The sequence below is a fragment of the Mesocricetus auratus genome, unplaced genomic scaffold (genome assembly GCF_017639785.1).
Source record: "Mesocricetus auratus isolate SY011 unplaced genomic scaffold, BCM_Maur_2.0 Super-Scaffold_100014, whole genome shotgun sequence".
In the NCBI taxonomy this organism is placed as follows: Eukaryota; Metazoa; Chordata; class Mammalia; order Rodentia; family Cricetidae; genus Mesocricetus; species Mesocricetus auratus.
Window position 1 is genome coordinate 17759470 of NW_024429197.1, and position 26327 is coordinate 17785796.

Below are 26327 nucleotides of genomic sequence, written 5' to 3' on the forward strand. Positions count from 1 at the left end.
GTGGGCAGGCTAACCTGGCATGCACAGGAGTAGACATCAAGAGACCCTTTACAAGTGGTAGAAGGCGAGCACCAACACTCAAGGTTGTCTCTGACCTCTACATGCACAGCACAGATACACATGCCTACACTCACCCAAACTTACCTGCGCAAACACACACACACACAGGAACACATACATACATGAACACACACACACAGGAACACATACACACACACACACACACACACACACACAGGAACACATACACACAGAGACTTTTTTTAAATGTCTTTTGCTTTATACATTATGAAGCACATCTATAATCCTCACACTCAGGATTCTGAGGCAGAGAAATTGCAAGTTTGAAGCCCGCCTGAGTTACGTAAGAGGATCCTGTCAATTAACTAATTAATTGAAATACATAGAGAAGTTCCTAAAACAACTACTTTAATAGAAACATATGCATTGCTTAAAAGCTAGTAGTTGAGTAAGCTAGAACATTAGCTGGGAGCATGGTTCTGTTCACAGGGCACTTACCTGGCATCTGTGAAGCTCTGGTTCCATTCCTGATACCATACAAAACTAAAATATTAAAAATTTTCAACAGTTCAAAGAAGGCAGAAAAGTAGGGAAGAAAACAAAAAGTAATGAGAAGACAACATAGATATCATATAGTGCAGCCGGCTTTTTCTTAGGCCAGCAACCAGCTCCCAAATCATGACATGAAGACTTATTATTAGTTACGAACAATGAGACTTATCTTATGATTGTCCCACTAGCTCTTAGAATTTAATTTAATCTTTTTCTCTTCACCTATGTTTTGCCTCAAGCATTTTACCTTTCTTTCATTCTGCATGTCCTACTTTCCCACGTCTCACATCTGTCTGTCTGGCAGCTGCCTGGCTAGCCAGCCACAGGCATCTTCCTCTCTTTCTCCCTCGTTCTCTTCTCTCTTGAGCCTAGGTTTCCCCCTTCTACCTATTCTCTCTTCTCACCAGCTCCATCTGTGCCTGTGCTGCCTAGCTATTGGCCATTCAGATTTTTATTGGAGCAATCAAGTAACTTAGGCAGGCAAGGTAAAACAACAGCACATCATTACATAATTAAACAAATGAAGCGAAGCATAGACCAAAGCAACACACCTTTACATGGTTAAAGTGTTATTCCCCAACATAAACAAATGTAATGCATCTTTACATAGTAAAGTAATATTCAGCAACAATATAGCAAAATCATTCTTTTAAAATCAACAATCATATTAAATGTAAATGAGCCAAAACTTCCAATGAGAAGACAGGAATTCCTAAAAAACAAAAAGTGATATGCAATGATATCTTCATAAGAACACAGGAAGGTGAAAAGGGATATCATGATAATATAAATTCAAAGTCAAAGTGGCCATAATAATATGAAACAAAGCAAATGTAACATAAGATAACTATTCAAACTAAGTAGAGATCTTTCACATGACAAGAGGTAATCAAGACAGAAAAATGACCGTAAGTATCAATCCAATTCTGAGTTTTATCAGATAAAAAAAAAAAAACAAACAAACGACAGAACAGGACCAGGGTGTCTCACTGTGTGTAAGTTATGACACAATGAAAATTAGTGTGTATTTGTGCTGAAACAAAGCTCTTTGGCTAAGGAACAGGTCTGGAGTTCAAGGTCAAAGCCTAACCAGTTGCCAGAAAGTCTTGACTCAGATTTCCAGAGGCTTGAGCTAGAATCTCAGTCCTTCCTACACAAAGCCAGGGAAGTGCCCAGCAGCTGGGGCAGAAGGCAGCTACGGTCACTGGGGAGAGCAGTAGCCTTCCATGTCTGCAGCTTAACTGTTCTCAATTTAAACCTCCCACAGTCAAAACCACAACCCGAAAGTATTAAGTGGAAATTTACAGAAATGAGCACCTGATACGTTTTAAATTCCTAGTATAGTTATCACATCTCTTGCTGTCCTGTTCCATCCCACCCCGAATGTGAGTCATCCTTCATTCCTTTCTTATCTGTGCTATACACACTACCACCTTAGTCATAGCTATCTCCTTGGCTATCAGCTCCCAGGCTATCAAGCCAGGATCACAGAGTCTGTGCTCACATGAGCTTTCGAGAAGCAACTTGACACAAGCCTACATCTCTCACATCCTTCTATCTCATCATACAGGCATTGGGTCACCTCACACCAACACCAGAAGGAAGGTGGACACAGTATAATAACATAGTTCAGAAAGACAGACAATGTTCATATAGCTTGTGTATGTCTGTGCATATGCACATGTACATATGTGTGCTTGCATGTGGAAGGTAGAAGTCAGTGTTGGGTATCTTCCTTAATTGCTTCCCTGTGTTTTGATATCGATCTGGTTAGAATAGCAGGCCAGAAAACCCTAAGGGTCCGCCTGACTCTATCTTCACAGGGCAGAAATTCAGGAGCACACCAACATGTCAACACGTTCAGATTTTAACTTGGGTTCTGGATATCCAAAATCAGGTCTTCACGCCTGTGCAGCAAGCACTTCCCCAACTGAGTCATCTCCTATGAACAACTCTTTTTTTTTTCTTTTCCAGGGCTGGGACTGGAACTCAGGGCCTTTATGTATGTTAGGCAAGTGCTCTACCACTGAGCTACATCTCCACCCCCATAACTTGTATTATTATACTAGTCCATGACCAATTGCTATCAATCTTGTTTTACCTAATTATGTCAAACATTATCATAAATATGCATACATAGGAAAAATCATAGGGCATCCAGGTATACCATAGGGCAGTTTGCATAGGTTGTCTTAGAATGAACCCCCATAGATGAGCAGAAACAACTACTGTAACCTCAGCCATGAAGGATATGGGGGAGGGATGTTATGGAAAAGCTTAACCGTTGGTAACGCATGAAGGAAACGAAAGCTGACTTCCTGTCTTGGCACTTCCACTTCCTTCACCGAGGACGGGAGGGGTCTGAGACCACTGCATCATCTTTACACTCACAGCTTTACATCTTTCCCACTCTGGGTCCTCTTGATATCCTAGCCTATGCCCTGGACACAGTGCAACCACTGATTGCTGAATAAAAGCTTGAGAGAATGAATGGATGAATGGGAAAATGAGGGGAAGGGAAAGGAAGAGGAAAGGAAAACAAAATGGAGAGAGAACCAGGAAAGACAAAGCCTCTACTGTCCCCAGCTAGGTAAGAGAATGTCATGAAGACCATGGGGACAGGGTAAAACCCTCTGCTTGCTGTTTCTATTCCAGGATTTCTTGGGATGCCCTGTAACTCCACGATAGTTTGCCTGCTCCCAATGCTGCCCTGTCTCCTGAGCCCTGGCTCTCCTGTCAGCTGGAGAACAAGATCCCCGAGTGCCACGGAATCTCAGTCCACATTTTCAGCTGCTCCCCCCCAGGACATCTCCCATCTCATCTCTGGACTTCTGAGTGCCCGCACTAAAGCAGACCTTTGTCTGACAGAACACAATCTCAGCTCCTGAAGAAAGAATCAACAGTCATTGATCGAAGACTCTTGCCTTAATTCCCTCCCCCTCACCCCATCTCCACAATGAACCATTTTGCAGACAATAGCCATCATCACAGCCTTTGTGCAGGCCCAGGCATCCTGAAATTGAGCCTTCAATCTCCTCACAGACATGCACAGGAAATGGAAAATCTATGCCCATCCCCGCTAGCACAGTGGCTGTTGGTTCCAAAGCACACAGGAGACATCTTTCTTGGGCTACAGAGGGATTGGATGGCCTGGTATAGCCTGGGCAGGAAGAAGTCTCTCCTACAGTCAGTCTTCTGACCAGATTAGCCTCATGGACCTCTCTTGTGTCACCTAGAGCTACTTGCTATAGGCAAGGGACAAGATAGTGTGCTGTCTACTGGGACATCCCTGGACAAGCCCCAAGGCCCAGTGTCCTGTTGCAGGAGGGTCCCCCAGAGAAGAAAGCACTCTCAAAGAACTAGGATTCTAACATAAGAAATCAGACATTGGATGCCCCACCTAGAAAACAGCCTGCAGGGTACAAAGTCAACCTGAGGTCAGAGACACCCCAGCCTTTCAATCCCCATGATACTCCTGCCTCATCCATCTAAAAAAATCACTCTGCCTAAAACTCTGTTGGTCCCCAGAGGGACTATCCAGCTGTGCTGAGAAAAACCTTAAATATTTTGAGATAGTTGGTGACATTTACTTAGGAAGGGGATATTAGGAAATAGAAGGAACTTACTGTTAATTTTTGTTAAGTATGATAATCTTACTATATAAGAAAATATCTGGTTTTTTTTTTGAGATGTGCTCCGTTGATATGTAACAGCGTAATGTCTGTGATTTTCTTCAAAACACTTTAGCACAGAGGATAAAAAAGGAAATGAAAAGTGTGATAAGACAGAATCCAGGCTCACAAAATGAGATGCTCTGATTGATTAATGATTCTGCCAGAGTGGAGCAGAAGGCAGAGAGTGGTGACAAGGTATTAGTCACAAAGCCACCGTCCTGGCTAGTGCCTCATTTGAGGGACAAGCGTCTGTTCTTCTCCTCAGGCCTGCTCAAGTGATGCCTTTGTTGTATATTGATTAGCTACCAGTTAATACGGTTTTTAACAATTCAGTTTATTCTGTTTCTGCTCTGAGACAAGACTAAAATAAGAACTATCAAGGTCTCAGCTCAACAATTGTTAGTATTCATTGAATTTTATATATGTGGAGATATAGGTTTTTTTTTTTTTTACTTTAAACTTAAAGGACTTCTGCTCTCCTTTCTTTCAGAGAGGAAATGATGTCATCACCTGCCTGAACTGCGGTAGGCACTGTACTGAGTACCCACTCAGCTAATCACTTAACCATAGTGCCCTCTGTATCCCTAAGTTCACCAGCCTGTCCTGACCCTTACGCCAGCACCCCTGAGCTAGTCCACCGCCCCATCCTGCCCCTTACACCAGCACCCCTGAGCTAGTCCACCGCCCCATCCTGTCCCTTGTACCCTCCATGAGCTACAGCTGTGTTGACCCTGAATGTCGGGTCATGTTACAAGCAGCTACATGGGTCACTCAGAGGTGACTTGATGAATTAGGAGCTAGCCTCAAGCTCTCTGATTCCAAAGACAGTGTTCAAACCATCTGCTCTTCTGCCTCTCACTGAATGCCTGGACAGAGGACTGCTACGATTTGGGGCCCACAAAATAAGATCCAGAGAACAATGAGGTGGCTCAGTGAGTAACAGGAGCCTACCGCCAAACTTGAATACCGGCACGTTGTCCTCTGACCTCCATACATGAGCCTATGGTACACATGGAAAGAGAGAATGCTGGCACTTGGGGATTGGAAGATTGGGAGGAGAAAGGACTGGTTCAAACTTCTGCTGGAGAGAGGGTAAGTCAGGGGATGCTGAGCTTGCTAACAGTGGCAAAGGCAAGTCCCAGGAACTCCCTGCCCAGGAGACTGAGCCTTGTGGTATAGCTGGGCTGTGTCGCTCCAAGACACCAGGATGGGTCTCCTTCCTCTTCAAATTCCAGTTGGCTGGACAATTTCCCCGACAACCTAGTTCATTTCAAAACCAGCACTTTGTCAGTTAATAAAAGGTAAAAATGGAAGACTGCATCAACGAACCTGGAAACACAAATCTGTGACTCCATGAGTATAATTCTTCGTCATTGTTGCTTCAACCTAGTGATCCTCCTGTCTCAGACTTCTAAGAGGTGGGATTGCTAAAGTGGTATGGTAGCTAATTCTTATCAGGTATGGTAGGTAGGTGTGGCTTTCTTGTTTCCTAATGATATAAAGGAAATCAAAATTTTTGTGTGACTTGTTGTTTTTGTGGGGCTTAAATTTCAGCCAAGAATGGAATGTTTTACCTGTTGCACTTGGTAGGGGAGTACCTTCAACTCAAAATATAAAATCCTAGCGTAGGCATCAAAGGCATGGCTCATAAAAGGAAACTGATGTTCTACTGGAAGTGAAATCCATGCAGAAAGAGTAGGAGGCAACGTTGCTATTCTAGAATTTTCTGTGTGCCCTGCTTTCTGCTTTTGTTTGCTTCGTTTCCCTTTTAAAAGGCCTCCACAAGTGTTTTTTTTTTTCAGAGACTTCTGGGAATAGTTGTTGACAGCGTCAGGTGGAGGACATGAGTATGGTATCAGTGAAAAGTTGAGAGACAAGCCAGGAATTGTGCCTGAGTGTGGAGACCAGGCAGGAGCTTGTAGGAAGAGTCCATTCTGAACTGTCTCTGCAAATGTGTCTAGCTGCAACCATAGCTTTGGCACAGACCGATTCTGTGCCTGGAATCCATTTTGGTTGTTATGGTTTGAAAGGGAAATGTCACCTCTGGGCTCATGTGTTTGAACACTTGGTCCCTCCAGCTGGTAGCGCTGTTTTAGAAGGTTGTTGGACCCTTAGGAGGTAGAGCCTCACTGGAGGAAATGGGTCTCTGGGGACAGTCCTTGAGGTTTGATAGTGGTGGCAGGGTCATTTCTGGTTTGCTGTCTCCTTCCTTCCTGGCCTAACCATGAGGGCCAGTGTTCTAATATTAGCAACCATAGAACAAGCCAGGCAGATCAAGGCACTCCTGTAACCCAGCTTCAGTGGAGACAGAGACAGGAGGATCCCTGGGGCTTGCCGACTTCCAACCAAGCCAAGGAAAAGTAAGAGAGACCTTGCCTCAAAGGAACACGTGCAGAGTGGTAAAAGAATATATACGAAATCATCTTCTGGCCTCAATGCCTGTGCATATACACCTGCCCACCCCTGTGATGCATACACGTCCACACACACACACACACACACACACACACACACACACACACACACACACACACACAATCACACTTGTAAACAAATGAACAAGTGAATCTTCTGATAAGATTTCCATATGTCTAAGTGCTACAGCCTTCCAAACTCCACTGTCTCCTTTAAATTTAGAGAATGATGGTCCAAGTCCCCAAATGGTCTGAAAGAAAGCCTAGTCCTTCATCAGTTTATCTCCCTAAGGATGTCTGGAACCACCCATGTCCATTTCTGTGAAACTCAAGCAATCACCTGGCTTCTGGCAGCTTGGTTCTGCATCTCCATTGCATTTCTCTGGGTGATTTCTGCTCTCGTAAAAATCCCGTCCTAATTCCCCCAAGCACAGCTAAGACCAGATGGTCACATTTAAGAAAACTTTATGGAAGGTTTGTGGGGAGCAGGAAGGGATTGGATTGCAGTGGGAGGCTGGCTCTGTCTCGGCCTGCAGCTTCCCACCTGCTGTCAAGGCATCCCCTCTGTTATAGGCCTGCTCGGCTCGGTTTTCACGGCTGGAGAGTCTCATCCCCACCCCAGTCTTCCCTGAGATCCAGCAAGAGAATCATGGGAATTATCTTCCCACTCTGCTTCCCATGAAGCCCAAGGTGGCAACACACTGCCTATGCCTTATAAGATGTTCCAACTCCTTACTGCCCCAAACTCCATTTGGGAAAGGAGGGTTTGGGGTCATGATTATGGGACCAACATCATATTAAGAGCACCATCTTGGGGTTGGAAATGTAGCTTGGTTGGCAGGGTGTTTGCTTAGTGCACACAAAGCCCTGGGTTCGATCCTGGCTCCTCACAAGCCTGATATTGTGACGCATACCTGCAATCCCAGTACTTCCAAGGTCTGAAGGCAGAAGGATCAGGGTATCAAGGTCATCTCCAGCTACATGAGGAGCTCGAGGCAAACCTGAGGCACTCAAGATTCTGTCTTGAAATTAGTTAATCAATCAATCAATTAATTAATTAAAAGATCTGCCATGAATTCAGATGTAATTTGCTCTCGAGTTAGAGACAACTTTTCCACTCCAGAAAACTTCCCCAGGGAGTTATGGATTTTTGAAAACAGCCCTGAACTGTCTGTAGCAGGTTCTGCCTTGCTGGTTGGAGGTTGTTCTGAAACCCAGCATCAGGGAGGGCTGGTGCTGCCCAAACCAGGCTCCCTCTTTATGCTCTGTTCTTTCATGCTGGTCTCCCTAGAAGCGAATCCTGTGTCTGAGCCCTTGCAGCCCTGAAAAGGCTCTCTCACACTCTGCTTCCCTGCCGGGCGGCCAGCAAGTTTTGAATAAGGCTTGTAATATGCATGAAGAAAAGGCCTTTGAGGGCTGCTGTAGGTGGCCTGGTGGCCTTGGGAAAGGAAAGAAGAAGCAGAGGGAGGAACAGTCTGTGACAAAAGACAGGATAATAAATCCCAGTGTCCCCCAGCCCCAGGGAAAGAAGAGAGTCAGGCAGAGTTCTTGGGAGCACCTTCAACACTTTCTGCGGACTGCACGTGGCTGGTGCAAAGCCAGCGTTGGTGCGCTGGGGGAATCAGCCCTGTTGTGTCTGTCGTCCTCTCAACTCCTCAAGCTAGGCCTTGTTTCCATATTCTCCGGGGAGAGGGAGGAGGCTCTAGCAGCCGGGGACTGTGTGCACTTCCTGAGTGGGAGCTGTTTGGAGTCCCGACTCCACAGCCTTGTCACCCAACAAAGCTCAGGCTTTGCGCTTGCCTCTGGCCCCTTCTCATGCTGTTCATTGTTTGTTTATGCTTTGATGAAAGCTTAGAGGGCTTTTTGGGGACACTTGGAGGGTGGTCATGTTTCTGTTGCTGTTTTCTGGTTTTTGAGTCAGGGTCTTACCATGTAGCCCATGTTGACCTCAAACTTAAAATCCTCCTGCCTCAGTCTTCCAATGAGCTGGCCCACAAGGTTGTAAATTATGTGCTGAAACTGTTACTTCATCATTAACATACTTGACCATCTGTGCTGACTTTGACTGATGGCGAGCATGGGTTGGGTCTTGGTTCTGTCACAGTGACAAGACACTAACACATTAACTAAGGGGGGGGGGAATCCAAATAAAATCAGACATGGGAAAACAAGGCTTTATAAGCAACACCACAGAATAAAGAGTCACCAGGGACTGTTAGAGAGGACTTCATCAACAAACAGAAAGACCAAGGAGGAGAGAGTACATCTTAGGTAGGTATAATCTACTGAAACTGGACCACAGGAGGCTGCAAATCGGAGTATGTCAATGACAAAATTAAATACATTCTAAAAGCCTTCCACGCATATTCATAGCCAACCATTTTCTTAATTATCTGTTATTTTAATCTCCACAAGGTCTATGTAATCTTAAAAGGCACTGAGAAAGGAACATTTGAGTAAATCTTGAAGGGATTAAAACAGAAAAGTCATGGGACGAGGAAATACAGAAGAGCCAAGAACTGACTTATTTCACTCATCATAACATCTTCCACCTAAGGCTAGATATTTGTCTCTCATCTGTATCCATTAGTCTGTTGATGGACAGTTAGGTTATCTCCAATCCCTGGCTACTATGAGCAATGCTACAGTAAACATAAAGATGCAGCTATGTCCGAGATCCTAACTTAATTTCTATCTCACAAGCTCACAGGTGTGTGTGTGTGTGTGTGTGTGTGTGTGTGTGTGTGTTGCTAATTTTGTAGTTCCAGTCTTTATATTTCACTCCCTAGTCCACTCGGAGCAGTGCTCTGTATGAGCTGCTGTCCAGGCTCATTTTCTGCCTATGGACACCCAATTTCCCCAGCACTGTTTGTTGGAATGTATTTTCAGGCTGTCTATTCCAAACCATTGGTCTGTATGCATGTGTCCACATCAGGCTTATTTTATATTCCCGCAGGTTTGTAATACACACTGAAAACACATTGGGAGCTCCAACCTCACTGTTCATGCTGAAGACAGCTTTGGCTGTTCAAAGTCATTTTATGATTCTGATGTTCAACATCTGTTCTCACCAATATGGCTAAGTTTATTCCTACGTATTTTCTTCCTTTCTCCTTTTTAGACAATTCACCGATGGTATATAGAAAACTCAGTCATTTCCCTATGTTGATTTTGTGTGATACAACTGCATTGACTTTGTTCACGAGCTCCAACGGTTTTTTTTAATCTATGGAAATGAAGTCAGGATCTCAGAGGCATAATAACTGAGACATGAAAATAACGTAAATGTCCATCAGTAGATTCGTTGCCGTCCTAGTTGGAAGCCATTGCACTGAGTGAAATAAGCCAGACACAAAGGAAAGTGCTGCACAGAATTTACCCTGTGGGATAAGAAGCCGTCACACCCACGGAAGCATGAAATAGAGCAGTAGTCACCATGGGTTTGGGAAAGGAGTACATGGCAGGGTGTTGGCTAGTGGTGCTAAGGCCAGTTACCTGAGATGAAAATGGTCTGGAACTCTCATGAACAAACTGGAAACTCCATTTAACAATAACATATGAGATACTTGAAAGCTGCTAAGCGGGCAGCATGTTTTCTTGGGGGAGGGGAACAAGGAAAGAGAAGAAACAATAATACAGGTGAGGTGGGAGATGCGCTAGTTAGCCTGACTACAGTGATGACATCACAACGCAGCCATCTATAAGACGTCGTGGCGTGCACTGCAAGCGCTTGATGTCCCATCTGTGGATCACACCTTGGCAAAGTTGGGAAGTATCTGAAGCCTCTGTCTCTGTGAGTGCAAGTCACCTTGGATGCTCATCTCAGCAGCAAGCATACTGAAGCTGGAACAACACCGAGGGGATCGACAACTAAGGGAGAAAAGGGTTTGTTTAAGCTTATGAGTTCAAGTTACAGTCAATTGTGGGGATGCCAAGGCGTGAATTTCAAACTGGCCAATCACATCATATTTTCAGTCAAGAGCAGAGATTAGTGAATGAATACATGCTAACTCATTTGCCTGTGCTCGGCTCAGTTTCCCCTCTCTTATATGGGTCAGCAACCCCTTCCTAGGGAATGGTGCTGCCCACAGTGGGCTGGATCTTCCCATGTCAATTATCTTCATGCTCACAGCCCAACCCAATGTAGACAATCTCTCACTGAGACTCTTCTCAGGTGATTGTAGGCTTTGTTGTGCTAACAATTACAGCTAGCCATCACAGACTTGGTGGCTTCTCAGTAAATGAAAACATAGAATTTATATGTGAACTAGACATATGCCCTGAAGAGTTAAGAAAAGACTCTCAAAGAGATGTTTGTACACTTACATTAGAGCATCATTATTCATAGCAGACAACAGTAGTCCCAGAGACCAGGTGGCCTACTGTCAGACTAGTAAATGCCATTCTGTATATATATGCAATAGAATATTATTCAGCCCTTAAAAAGGAGTTCTGTTAAAAGAAGGAAACTGACGCGTGACACCAGTGGACCTTGGGGCCATTTGTTTAGATATGGTTTGAGGGCATCACAGGAGAGTGTGGATTGGTCACTTAGTACCTAGAACAGCATTACTGAAAGGTGGCTGAATCACCTCTGTGAGAGGTGGGGGAGCTACCTCAGAGAGGATTGTGAGCCAATCCAATGCTCAGATCATGAGTTGTCTTCACTTTCTGTTTCCAGACATGATCCTTTCCTCCCACTCTTGCTCCCTGTTGGTACCCTCACCTGCTAGGGCCTTAGCAGAGGTTAGACCAATGTGGCTGTCAATCTCACCCTTTCAACCTCCAGAATTCCTGAATTAAATAAACCTCTTTTCTCTATCAACGTGATCATGCCTTGGGTGACGTTGTTATAGCCACCATGATGATTAAACTGCATTGCCTGCTTGACAGGATGTGCAGTCACCTGGAAGACAAACCTCCGTGGGTCTTTCTGAAGAGACTTACCTCAGGATGGAAGATCCGCCTTAAGTGTAGTAACCAAGTCCTGTTGGCTGGGAACCCAGACTGAATAAAATGAACTGAGTACCAGCATCCGTGTCTCTCTGCCTCCTGGCTGCAGATGTGATATGGCGGGCCATGCTACACTCCAACCGCTGCGCCTTCCCCTCCATGACTGACTGTATCTCCTCAAACTGGGAGCAAAAATCAGCCCTTCCTTCAGTTGCTTCTGTCACCAATTTTGTCACGACAATGAAGAAAAGGAACCTATATGGTGTTGGAGACCTACTAGAACTGCATTAGACCAAGAGACACAAGCCAATCACAAAAGCGCAGATGCTGGAGGGCTACATACCTCAAGTTGTCGTAGGATTCAGAAAACGTCTGATGGTCACTTCCAGAAACTTGGGGCGAGTATAGCTCCACTCCCAAAGACAGATGGAAGGTGGTGACAGCCGCAACCACCAGAGTGTACTGAGTGTCCCAGAATTTACACTTAATAATGGTTAAATCAGCAAATGCTGGGCTTTCTGTATTCTACCATAATTTTTCAAAACAGAAGCTTTGTCTTGGTAGGAAAAACTCAGGTTAATGGTGACAGAGGATGAAAGATGAAGGATTGAGCTGTGAAAATTGCCGAATGTTTAGGGACAAAGGGATGCAGCCACACCGAGAAAGGTGCCCATGCTGAGCCGTGAACAGTTAGTTAGGTTTTACCGTGCTCTAGGGCCTGTTTGAATGAGTAGGGAGAGTAAAGAGAAACATGCCTGAGTCTAGCTATCCTGGGGCTGAGCAGATGTCGGCGTCCCGGGCATTTTATGGGGCTGTGTTCCCAAAGTTTGCTATGATGGTAAGACATTAAATGTAAATTCCTCGATGCTAAAATAACTAAGGAAATTTCAACAGGATAATATGAGTCCTATGGATACCATGGATCCAGCTGGAGAGTGGGAACAGATGGAGGTGAAATGCTGGCAGCCCTGCCCCAGGAGAGGCATCCCAGCCCTCGTGTAGGCTCAGGAAGCTTCTAGAACCACAGCCTGCTTCCCTCCTCACCTCCACCTCTCTCTCTCTCTCTCTCTCTCTCTCTCTCTCTCTCTCTCTCTCTCTCTCTCTCTCTAGTGGACACACGGCAGCTGTGGTGCTTTTTTGCTGGGGGAGAGGGAACTGGTGCCTTTACCCAGTAAAATCATCTTGGAAAGCCGGTGCCTCTCCTTTGCTTTATGCTGACACCTCAGACATAAGTGACAATGTCTGAGGACAGAAGGGACTTGGTATCTACCTTGATGATAAAGCCATGCAGTGCACCAACCAGCTTAGGCAGCAAGCTTTTTGGTCCGAGGCTGAGCACACTCTGGTCAAAACTCTGGAAGGCTGGGTTGGAAAGTCGGCTCAGCATTTAAAAACACTTACTGCTCTTCCTGAGGACCTGGGTTTGGTTCCCAGATCCCACCTGTCCTTAATTCCAGTTCTAGGGGCCCCAGCACCCTCTTGTGGCTGTTGAGGGCATCAGGCACACAAGTGATACACATCTGTGCGTATGACAAGACAGTCAAACACGTAATATAAGTGAATCTTAATAACCTATAAGGCCAACGATTACTAGTCATAGCAAGCATAGGGGCTGGTTACAGGGTGCTGAGATCTCAGGCAAGCTGCCTCTTTACTGAGCTGACATTGCCTAGGAGAGACAGAATCCCAGTGGTCCTAAGTGTATAGACAGCAAGGTTGTGTGGTTATCTTTCCACACTACTGTCTGAGAAGATGAGGCCAGACTCCTGCTTCCAAACGCAGATTAGATGTGCTTTTCCCTATCCGTTTTGATAATAGCACTGAACTCATGAGATCTGGCTAAATCAGAGTGGATTCAGAAGTATCGGTGCTGACAAACAGAAATTAATAAAGCTGGGGGTTCAAAGTACATCTTTGCCTGACAAGGATGATCAGAGAAGCTGTCAGAACCACAGCCTGGTACAAAGGCCATTGCAGCCCTATTGAAAAAGTGTGAAGGCAAGAAAGTCTGTTGACAACTATCTGTTCAACATTGCGGTTTTTATAATGTTTTTTGTTGTTTTTATGTTGTTGTTGTTGTCTTTAACATTGAAGTAATGTTAGCCTTGCTAGGAACCAAAAGGGCCAAAGAGAATTAATTCTAAACACCTTCTCATTATGCCTTTAATAGTTATCCTTTTAGGTTAACCATATTCCCATGGATGACCATTTCCCCAGCCCTCAAATTGATTTTTTAAAACCCCACATGTCCAGCAAAACTGAAAGAATAAATCAACAATAAAATAGAAACTAAAACTACAGTGATAGTCTTGAGCCCTAAGATGACAACTACACTAAATGTAAATGGTTTAAATACACCAAGCAAAAGATGAAAATTGACAGAGAAAAAATTTAGTAGCTCAACTACATGATGTCTGTAAGAAATTCATTTCAAAAGTAATAATACAAACAAGTTCAAAGTAAACAAATCTGGAAATGTCATATGAATGTCACTCAAAATAAGACAAGGACTGTTGGATCAATGTCAGATGAAATATGCTCAAAGAAGATGCAGAGACATAAATCAATCTCATATAATGGCATGAAGACGAGACTAGAAAAAGTACATGGTGACTCTACATTGTATGTACCCAGTGGAAGAGCTTGAACGTGTATGCACCCATGTACAAAAGCAATTATAAACCTCAATCAAGCAAAGTTTATTCTAGAAATGAGAGACAGGTTCAATATTTGAAAACTTATCTGTGTGATTCATTTTATCAATGGTCAAGGAATGACATTGAAACCTAGCAGCTGTTATCCACAAGCCTTCTAACACCTTATATGAAAGTCCATTCAATATATCAACTCAAATATAAAGCACAAGATTGTGGAAACATTTACAAGAAAACAAGAAAGGCAGTCTTCTGAGCTATGCTTGGTGAAGACTTCTTAGGCATGACATCAAAATCATGACTCACAAAAGAGAAATATTATTAACTTTACCAAAATTCCAAACTTTGCCAGAAGTTAAAAACTTCACCAAATCATAAAATGTATTGGAAAAAGAACCATGTTCACAGGATAAAGAAAAGTTGCAGATTGGAAAAATTAAAAGCAGATATCTGATAAAGGTATAGTATCTGAGATACATAAAGAATTCTCAAAATTGAACACTGTATCCCTTCACACTCTTTAGTATAACTATAGCATTAAGTCCTAGGGGATGGTAGGTGCTAAGGACAAGAAGAAGCTGGAACCCTTCTGTTGGAGGGAATGTGAAGTACTACAGGGGCTGTGGAAAACAACAAGACACACCCATCAAGTAGTTAAAAATAACAGGGGCATCTGATCCAGCAGTTCCAATTCTGACCCAAAAGAACTGAGAGCAGAGTCTCAAAGAGATGTTTACACACCTGCATCCCCAGAAGCATTGTCTACAATGGCAGAAGGGAGAACTCAGATCAGGTGACAGATAAATGGATGAATAAAAAGTGATGTATATAAAGAGGAATAATATTCAGCATTAGAACAGAAGGCAATCTGACACATGCTTCCACATCAATGAACCCTGAAGATCTTACCCATGGGAAGCAGCCAGTCACAAAAAGATAAATAAACTCTGCTCATATAACATATCTAGTGTAGTCAAATTCTTAAACTTGGGGAAGAAGGCTGTCAGGGTGAGTTGGGAGAAGTGTAAAGCTGTTTGACGGGCAGAAATTTTCAGTTCTATAAGACTAGAATGTTATGGAAATTGGTGTGTGATCATAGAAATTCACAGTGCTCCTGATCATTAAAATAGGGTTTGGGGAGATGGCTTGGTGGGTAAAAGAGCTTACCATGCAAGCCTGTGTTTAGATGCCCAGAACCCACATAAAAGCCAGATCAGTAGCACATGTGCCCCTCCAGAGAGATGAGAGGTGGAGACAGGGGAATCCCAGAAATTAGGATCAGAAGGCTGCAATGAGCAATGAGAGATGCTACCTCAAGCAAGATGGGAGGTAAAGACCGGAGGTGGTCCTCAGACTGCCACATACATACCATACACAAAAAAATCAATGGTACAATTTGTTAAGTATATTTTACAATACTTTTTAGAAATGCAGCCAATGAGAAAACAGAAGACAAGAGCATGTGTTTTGCCAAAGATAATATAAAAATAGCAAATAAGCCCATAAATTTTAGCATCCCTAACTACTGGAGAATACAAATTAAAATCACAGAGATGTCAGGCATGGTGATGCATGCCTGTCATTCCAGTACTGGGGAGGTAGAGGCAGGAGGATCAGGATTTTGAGACTAGCTTTGGAGTCAACCTGTGCTACATGAGACCCTGCAACGCTCTCCCAGTTAGTGACCAAACCAAATGCTGGCAATGATGCAGGAAGCCAGATGCCTCCTGTTCTACCAGTGGAATGTAAGATGATGCTATCCTCTGGAAAACAGTAGAGATGTCACCTTGACAACAAAACACTCCCTGACACACACAATGCTCTGTTTCTGCTCCCAGACTCTTATCCCAGAGAAATGAAACATGTCCAAACAAAAACACAGCCCACATTTGGAAACAACCAAAATAGTCTACACCCTGAGAATGCTTAAATATCCTGGTGAGTCCACACCAGGAGCAAGAAGTAAAGAATGACACAGTACCTGACATTTGGATGTAGCTCAAGGTCAGAGTGGGGACAAAGCCAAGCTCCAAAGTTAACAAACATAACATTCTTGAAAATAACAAATAACAAAAATGAAGATCAGGGCAGCAATTGCCAAGGTTTTGAAAGTGGGGCAATATGGACCACAAAGGAGGGGGTCAGGAACATTGGCTCTGTGTCTTCATTGTGGTGGTTATACAATCAGTATGAGAATTTTTTTAAAACTCCACAGAGCTAGCCCACATTGCTAAGACCATTACACTACACTGCCTATGTTCCTAATTGAAGGAAGGGCTAAGTTTCCCTTCAGGTTGTTTAAAACAGACTCTGTGTGTGTGTGTGTGTGTGTGTGTGTGTGTGTGTGTGTGTGTGTCTGTCTGTCTGTCTGTGTGTCTGTGTATAGGCTACTACATATCTTTTTTTTTTTCTTGTCAAGCTCACAGGATCCCGTACTTCTTGCCCTGGGTGAAGCACATCACCTTGGAATAGTCTCACCACATCCCACAAGTTTTGATGCTCTCCTATTTTCATCTTTGTTCAGTTGAAAACATTTTCTTATTTGCATTGCGATTTCATCTTTGACCCGAGGTTGTGTAGTCGTACATTTCTTTGCATCTCCTCAGACCCACAGCCTCCTCCTTGCAAATGTGTTTTAGCTGCTGCATCCTGGGAGCCTGGGATGGCAGATGCTCACCCAGCACAGGTGACTTGAGGTTGATGGAGCCTTGGCCACGGCAAACAGAACAAAGTGCTTCATGTGTACATCTTATAGAACAAAGCACTTCATGTGTACATCTTACTGCCTCAAGATTTATCCCCCCCCCTTTTTTTAATGAGCAGAAGCACAGACAATTTCAAAGACTCTGTGACTGCTTGGTGGGGACCTGGGGTTGGGAAGGTCAGGACAGGTGTCCCCAGCTGTGGGTCCTTCATGCTTCCACCTGTCTGGGATTTGTCCTCTGCTCTCTGTCAAAGTGAGGAGTGACCTTGAGGCCTACCCAGGAACAGGATGAAAGCTTCTAGCTGAGGAGGAGTCACAGCAGAGCTCGCTGAGCTGCCCCGCACTGGCCGCAATCAAAGAGCCACCTGGGGCGCTAGGGCTGAAGAAGGGTGGGAGCTTGGGACATATTGTCAACCTGGGATGGGGAAGGGCTTGTCACAAATCTGGAAATCCAGGGTGGGCTGGACTATGTAACACAGGGGGTTGGAAACTAAAGAGAAACTGTGGAGTTGGTTTCCAGCATTTGACGTGCAGGATGTATCTGAACTTCCTGGCTTTGGTTCCCCATGGGCATGGAGAAGCAGAACTGTTGAGTGAGTGGCCTGGCCCCTCTGAGCCTCAGTTTGCCCCATGTGAACAGGAACAGATAACAGTTGTCCCCTAGGGAACCTATAGATGGACCCAGGATCTAGGCAAGGGAATGTGTGCTGAAAATTGATGTAACCTGCTTCCAAACCACCCCGGATGGAGTTTAGGAACAAGATCATAGAAACAGAGATGAGTGGGCATTTTCTCGTGGATCCAGCCTCTCACCAGTCCTAGAGAACCTTGCCTTCAGCCTTTACATATACTCCCACCCCTAGACCACCCCCCAATGAGGCCCCCATATGAGTCTGAGGAAAACTCAGGCCCCTGGCCTCTGATGCCTGTGTTCACCGAGGGGCATCTACGTCTATCAAACACAATGGAGTCGCCTAGCCACGACAAGGAGTTTCCCTTGAGTCTCTCGAGGGTGCCAGAATGTGGGGAGCTGGTGCTGCATGCAGGAGGGGTGCTAACTCCTCATAGAGACCAGGGTTAGAGAGAGCCAAATGAGACTCAGGGGTGCAGGCTGTGTGGAGAGTTCTGAGTGTTACTCAGGTGTCAATCCTACACTTGGACAGCTACAGCAGTGACTCACCTCTCAACCATGTTTGTATCTCTCTAGTCTGATTTCTGACCATCACGATGGAAAGTGTACCTGTGGGTAGTACCCAGAATGCTCAGCTTCTCACAGATCCCGCCTTTGCCCTTGCGTGGACAGGTATAGCTGGAAACCACGCCGGGGACAGCTGCTTGGTCCTCACCATAGCCGCCTGGATCAGGAGGAAGAAGCTACTAGAAAACTTCCGGGAACTGGGAATGAGCATCCCTGGAAGAAGGGTGCTAAGGACCCACCCGCCCCCCATCTATCCACCCTCAGGCTCCAGCCTGGGTGTGAAGAAGGAAGAGGGGAGGGAGGCACACAGTGGGTGAGGAAGTAGCAGAAAGAAAACATGAGGGTTCCCTGATTCTCAGCCCTTCGGCCCTAAAGGCAGCTCTGTGTTTTCCAGGGCTCTCTCTCTCTCTGTGTGATTCAGCCAGGAAATCTATTCTCTCCAGTTACAGCCTCTTGCTATTGGCCCTCGGCTGAAGCTGAACTGGGGTGTGTACCTCTAGAGAAAGCCCCTCCTGAACCCAGATCCCCAGCCATTCCCACAGCCTGCACATGATTTTACTGTCTTCTCTTCTTAGATGAGTCTGTCCAGGAATCTGTCATGGCATTAAGCAAACAGACCCCAACATTTTTGCTGGCTGCAGTCCCAAAGGTTCTGAATCCTGGGCAGACCTCAACCCAGTGCCTGGGGCGGGGTCAGCATGCCTCTGGTTCTGATGATCTCCTCTCTGGTGGCCTTGCTTGTTAGGATTCCATGCACGGTACAGCGTGTCTCGACTCCTTGACTGAATTAGTCACTTAAACAGGTGCCTGTCTGCCAGGTGACATGCTCCTGGAATTCCAAAAGGCCTCTGACCTGTTCTAAGGGGGCTTCCTAGTTAGATACCAGACTTCACTAACCACTCACTTGTATCAATGCCTAAGAGTATCTCAAGCCCCAAATGTGGAAGACATAACAGGAGGACAGGACAGCAGGGGAGGGAGGGAAGAGCAAGACATCCTCATTCCATCCCCCTCATGCACCCCAGGCCAGCAACTCCTGTGGAGAGCAACAGGGATAAGAGTGGGTGTGGTACCCAAGTGTTTCTGTTATCTATCCTGGCTGACAAATCATCCAGAACTTAGAAGCTTGGTATCTACCCATCTCTTGGGAGTTGACTGGGCAGAGACTGGCAAGGCTCAGCGGGGTCCCTCTTTTGTTCCATGCAGCAGCAGCTGGGTACACAGCTGGGCCAGGCTGGGAGACTCCGGTTTGCTTCTTCATATGTCTCATGCTTAAAAGGGTGGCAGAAGGGCCGGGTTCTGTTCCCATTTCTGTGAAGTCTCCCCGAGCAATCTTTCCATGTGCTCACTGGAGGGTACTAGTCTGGCTTCTTACCAGGGGTCACAAAAGGAGAAGCTTCCAGACTTCCTTGAGGCTCATCCTAGGCCTAGCATTGCATCACAGTTCTCTGGTCTTTTTGTTAAACTGAGTCACAAGCTAGCCCAGACTTCCAATGAGGGAATCATCCAAGAGCAGGAGAACTCGGAGGCAGAATCTGCAGGAGACATCTTTGGAGCCACCCCACCAAGGGAAAGAAACCTGAGAAGTGACCTCAGGTTACAGGTCACCTAAAGAAGCAGAACTTGCACGTGTGCTCCATTGGTGATTCAAAACCACACACACAAGGTCCTGGGACATGGTCACCCCAGGTAGGTATAAAACTCCCATGTGACCTTGAAATGCCTATTGTGCAAGTCAGGCATGGTGGTACACACCTGTGGTCCAGCATCATGGTGGTACACACCTGTGGTCCAGCATGATGGTGGTACACACCTGTGGTCCAGCATTTGGGAGGCTACGGGAGGAGAGTCATGAGTCTGACGCCAACCTGTCTTAACAGCTGAGAAGGAAGAGGAGGAGGAGGAAGAGAGAGGTGAAGTGGAGGGGAGAGACACAAGAAAGAGACAAATGGGGAGGAAAGAGGAGAAAGGTAGGGGAAGACAGGAAGTGATTTCCACTCACAAGTCCCTTGGAGTGATGCCCCTACAACTGTGACACCCAGACAGATACAGGTCCTGACCAGGACCCCCAATTTTTAATGGGAAACATGTCACCTGCTGTATTCACTGTCAAAACGTACAAATACCTCAGGGGAAACCCACATGGCAAGTTCTTTCCCAGGAACATAACACGGAGCTCCAGGCCACCCTTCTGCATCAAAAACTTTCTGAGAGAAAAGATGTTTGTGACAAGCTCCCTGGGGATAAAGACCCACCCACAGTTCTGGTCCTTGGAAGCTGGATGGAGCCTGCGCTGTGACTGCAGCCCACTCTTCTGCCCTCTCCATCTCTTGCTTCTGAGTCTTAATTTTCTACCGTTCTGCACTTTACTGTCTGCGCAGGAAGCTGCAAGCCTTCTGTGGAAAGAGATGGAGGCGAGGGGGGAGAGCAAACAGGCAGGCTGACTGCAGCAACGGACATGCTGTCCCTTGAATGGTAGCCCAGGATTCTACACAGCTGCAGAGAGATTGGTGGGGTTAACTAGAGCTGACCCACATAGCATAAGCACTTACTGAGCGCCTACTGTTTGCCTGACCTGTGCAAAGTGTTGAGGTCCTGTTCGTGAACCAGCTAAGCAAGTTCTCTCCCAGGGTGCAGAAGGTAGAGAGCTCCGCCTAGCAAGAACAGGTGGTTTCAATGGGTCAGGGGAAGGTGGTCGTGGTCGGGAAAGGGCAATGGGCTCTGCTGCCCTTTTTCCTAGGGATGGGTGTGGGAGAAAAGATCTGTTGCAGAAGGGGTGTTTGAATTAAAACTTGAAAGGCAGGAAGGACACCTCCTTGGGCTTCTGGGAGAAAAAATCTACATGAGGACTGGGAGAAGTCTGCCAAGCCCAGAATGAACCGATCTCTGTAAGATTAGCTCAGAGCTGTCAGCAGACTGTGAGATTGGTTTAATCATTGAGATGGGCATATTTGTTTGTAGAACAACAGCATTCATTTTTATTTAAAGTTTGTCTTAGACTTAACATATGTATCCATCCATAGTGTACACAGTGAGGTCTGAGTGTGTTTATACACTGTGAAACAATTAGATCCTGCTAGGTCCTCATCTCACAGACCTTCCATATACTCTGAGCTGTCTTCAAGGATGCAGGATGTGTTTTTCCTCTCCCCTCATCATCTCCATACATCAGTGTCCAGAGCTTACCTCTACTGTCCAATCAAAACTCCATTCCCAAAGATGCACGCTCCTGCAATGTTGAATTTCTAAAACTGGCTTGTTTCACTTACAAAATATTGTTTCACTTATAAAATGTCCTCTAGCTACATCTAGGTGTGTTTACTTTTTTTAGTTTTTTTTTGTGGTGGTTTTGTTTTGGTCTTTTTAAGGCTTCGAGGCACGGTTGCTATGGAGCCTGTCCCAGAACTCATGCTGTAGACCAGGCTGGACTAGAACTCACAGAGATATAACTGCCTCTGCCTCCTGAGTGCTGGAATTAAAGGCGTGCACCAGCACTGCTCAGCTTGTATATTTGTTTTTTAAGGCTGACTAGTGTTCCAAAGAAAGAAATCTCTCACTGTTCTTTATCCACTCATTCACCAACAAACACGTAGGTTGATTCCATGCTTGTGGCTGTTACAGTAACTGTGGGAGGAGTACACAAAGTTATCTCTTTATCATGCTCGTTTCATTCCTCAAGTATATTCCTACGAATGGTATTTCTCGATAGTGTTGCAGTTCTATTTTTAATGTTTCCTGTAAGGGCTGTACTAATTACACTCTTGTACACAACAGCCTACAAACATTCCCTTTCCTCCAAATCCTTGCCAACACCTGTTAGCCTTATCCTTTGGATAATGGCCATTCTAACCGGCACATCCCACCCGTCATCATGTTTGTTTGCGTGTAATTAGTAACAGTTTGAATACTCTTAGCAGTGCTGGGGTTTTCAGTTAGTTACTGGCCAGGATATCTGTTCAGCTCTGCTGCCCGTATTTTAACTGGATTACCTGTTTCCTTGCTGTTCATTTATAGGCATTCCTGCGTTGGATTTGAACCCCTGACAGATGAATGGTTGGCATCCCCTTTCTCCATTCTTACGTTTTCTCTTCAGGCTGCTGATTGTTTCTTTTGCTGTGGGAAGCTCTTTAGTCTAATGGGTACCCATGTATCTACTTCTGCTTTTGTTGTGCTTTTAGAGTCCAATCCAAATGATTGTTGCTTAGTCAAATGTGAGTAGGTGCACCCTGTTGTCTTCTAGTAGCTTTTAGTCTTTAACCCACTCTGAATTAATTTTTGTGTGTGGCAAAAGATAAGGTCTAATTTAAATCTTTGCACGTGGGGATCCAATTTTCCCAACACCATTCAGTGAAGAGACTGTGCCTTCCCAGCTGTGTACCCCTGGCAACTTTATCAAAGATCAGTGAGCATAAGTGACTGGATCAGTTTCTGAGCTCTTGGTTCTATACCGTTGGTCTATCAGATGGCTTCCATGCCACTGCCATGCTATTTGATTTCAGCATAGCTTGAAATTGGGTAATGCGATACCTGCAGCTACATTCATTCGAGATTATTTGTGTTGCTCGGTCTTTGGTGATATCATAAACAAAAAGTTTGGGATTGTGTGTGAAGTTTTTTATTCTTTGCAAAGTCTCATTGAAAGTGTTAGGAAGGATTAGGTTGAATCTATAGGTTGCTTTTGGTAATATAACATTCTAAAACTATAATCCCCCATTTGAGGAGATAACTAAACAGTTGAAGTGCATTGTATAAGTATAAGAACCAGAGTTCAGATCCCCAGAACCAGGTGCATATAGCAGCCTGTCTGTAATCCCAGGCTCAGAAGGGAGATTCTCATAGTAAGATGACTGGTGAGAATAGCCATATCAGAGAGCTCTAGGTTTGATTGAGAGACCCTGCCTCAGTTAGCAAGGTGGATGAGTGATCAAAGATGCTTCCCTGCAACAGCCCCAGACCTCCATGTGCACCCACACATTAGCAAACATGCATATAAACATACAAAACACACACACATACACACACAATGAGAAAAGAAAAATATACAAACACAGACCATCTTTGTTTATGTTTCTTTTACAGTTTCAATTGGAGTTTTAGTGCATAGGTTTTCCCTTAGTGTAATCTGCTCCTAAGTGTTTTGCATGCGTTGTAGCTGTTAGAATTGCCTTCCTGGTTTCTTTTTTAGATCCTTTCTGACTTCTGTCTCTTTGCTGAAGTTGTCGTTGCATTCCTGAGTTGTCAGCATTCTCTCCAAGCTCACTAAGAGCTTTGGTGTGATAAAATGCCTTGACTAAAGCAACTTGAAGGAAGGGAAGGTTGTCTGGGTTCATAGTTCAAGAAGCAGTCCATCTTGCATGGCAGTCAAAGCTATAACAACTTGAAACAGCTAGTTGCATTACAACCCCAATCAAGAAGCAGGGGCAATGAATGCCTTCTCTGTAGGATCCAAGACCCCAGCCTAGGAAATAGCTCCACCCACAGTGGATAAAAACCTCAGGGTGGAGACTGAGGTGGAGGTCAAAGGAGATAAAGATAAGGCACCACATTCTGGGTACATAGAAAGTGCTTAACAAACACAATTGTTGTCTCTTCCTTCTGCCCTCTCCACAACCTCTATTCCTTCCTGGACTCCTCACGGTCACCCAAGCCTGCTGGCCCCTTAAGAACACCATACCTTTGATTCTGCTTGGTCCTCTCTGGTGGAATCATATTGTGTAACAATTTCTTCAGAGATAAAACCTCCCATCTTGGAAACTTAAGGTCTGGGTTAAAGTGAGCCTCAAGATGGCTCACTGTCCACCCATCTGTCTATCCTTCCGTCTACCACTGACCACCCATCCACCTACCTACTTCTTCATCATCCATACAGCCTTGTATCTGTGCATTCATTTGCACATCTATCAATCCAAAAATATATCCACCCAACCGCCATCCACCCATGCATATACCCATCCATTCACACATCCATCCATCATTCCTCTATCACCTATCAAACCCTGGAACTGGCTTTACAACCAGTTGTAAAATCCCTGATATGGGTACTAGGAACTGAACCTGGATCCTCTACAAAGATCAGCAAGTGCTCTTAATCACTGAGTCATCTCTCCAGACCCAGATTGTATTATCAATGACTTGCAATGCCTTTTGGTATAGTAGAGATGTTCAAAAATGCACAATGAAATCATTAATGAAAAAGCATAGGCATATGGACAGATGGATGATGGATGGATGGATGGATGGATGGATATGTAGGTGAATAGGTCAGTGGATGGATAGATGGACACATGAATGGATGGACTGATTTATAGATGGACAGATTGACAGATGGACAGAAGGATAGAGAGATGGCTTGGCAGTGGGCCTTCTTACCTATCACTTGAGCCTAGACTTCAGCCTGTCTCCCTCCCCGAGTCTGTACACAACCTGAACAATAATTCAAGTGAATGGTAACAAAGCACAACGCACCTGGCCTGGAGAGAAACTATAGCCTCAGAGACCCGGATGAGAATATAAAGAAAGACCCTTCAGGACCAAAGAAGCCACTCAGGAGGAGCCAGGCTCCATGCAAACCTGCAAGGAGCCTCTGTGAGAGAAAATGATTTAATTATCAGAGTGTCACCAAACAAATTGTACGCCTCATTTTTGGGTACTTAATGCTTATGGTAATTAACATTACGGAAATTTTTCTTCTCTCTTGTGTTTATATTTAGTTTAGCCATTCACAATAAAGCTAAAATTATTTCAACTAATTTTAGGTGCTCCCTCTCCATTGCTCCTCCATTGCTTCTCCACTGCTGCTCCCTAAATGCAATCTTTAACTTCAGAGACAGCCTAACTCAGGACAAATTGGAATCAATGTTGCCTTTGTCTTCCCTAATAAGTGGCTGCCACGCAGAGGAATGCAGAACTGCTAATTGGCTGCTCTCAATGGGGAAGAGACAATGGTGGGTAGGATGCTGGGGATTAATTATAGGTCTGCCTTCTGCTGGCCCTGGCTTCTGCTGCTCCTGGCTTGCAATGCATCTAGGCTGGGCCTCTCCATCCACCTTCAGAAGCAAGGCATCACTCTCTCATGCTGGAGTTCTCTGAATTCTCCTGGGTTTATGAATGCAAACCTACACAGACAAAGGTCAAGGGGAAGAGAAGGGAAGGCGACCACAAGCATAACAGGTTTCTGTGGAGAAAGAAAAATGAAGAGGGACCCAGGAAGTTATGCTCTGGGATGGAGATACTGCGCACACCTGCTCACCCTCCGTGAGGCTCTGATTGGAACGTGTTTGAGATAGGTAAGCACAGCTCCTACAAGGAGGCACACACACACCACACCCACCAGCTAAGCAAGAGGACTCCTATGGGCCTGCGTGGGACTCAAACTTTACCTGATTTAATACATTCTGAGAACTGCTGGGATAAGGCAATGAACCAAGCTCAACATCCACAGGCAACTAGTCCACACCTCACCCCTCCGCCCTCCCCACAACCCCCACACCCCATTGCTTCTACTGTACACGGTTGCCTGCCTCCCCTTGACCTTCATTGTGGAGAAGAGTCAGGAGCTATCTGATGACTTGATGGAGACATTGCAGCTAATGCAATGGTGGGCAGGGGTTTTTGACTTAGATCTATTTGGTGGCAAATCCCATGGCTTGAGTCATGCTGCTCTCCATACTGCTTGGCAGCCACATGGCATCTGGAGACAGAGATGGATATCAGTAGCAGGCCTCCTTCTAAAAACCCACCTTAACACTTCCATCTTAAATACTTCCTCAGTCTCCTGGATTCCCTGGCTCGGGTGAGCAAAACAGAAAAACCAAATATTAATGCTTGCAGCTAATGTCCTTTGGTAAAGATAATTTCAGTGTTTTAAGATCCTAATGCTCTTGGGAATGGTCTCCTTCCTAAGCACTCTGAGTACACACATCTAGGGCTGATTGATTCTTACAACTGTGCTATTAAAACCTAAACTAGGCCGGTGTGAGTCACGTATTCAAAAGGAGAAACGGTTTCTAGCATGTGAGTGTGTTCATTTTTTTTCAACTTTCCTTTTGTGCTCAACTCAAGAGAAATATTCGAAATTCAAGTAATGAGGTATTCATGGTGAGTCTGCCTCCCTGGTGCCCAAGGTAAAAAATAACATAAAATGGCCAGCCCTCTCTC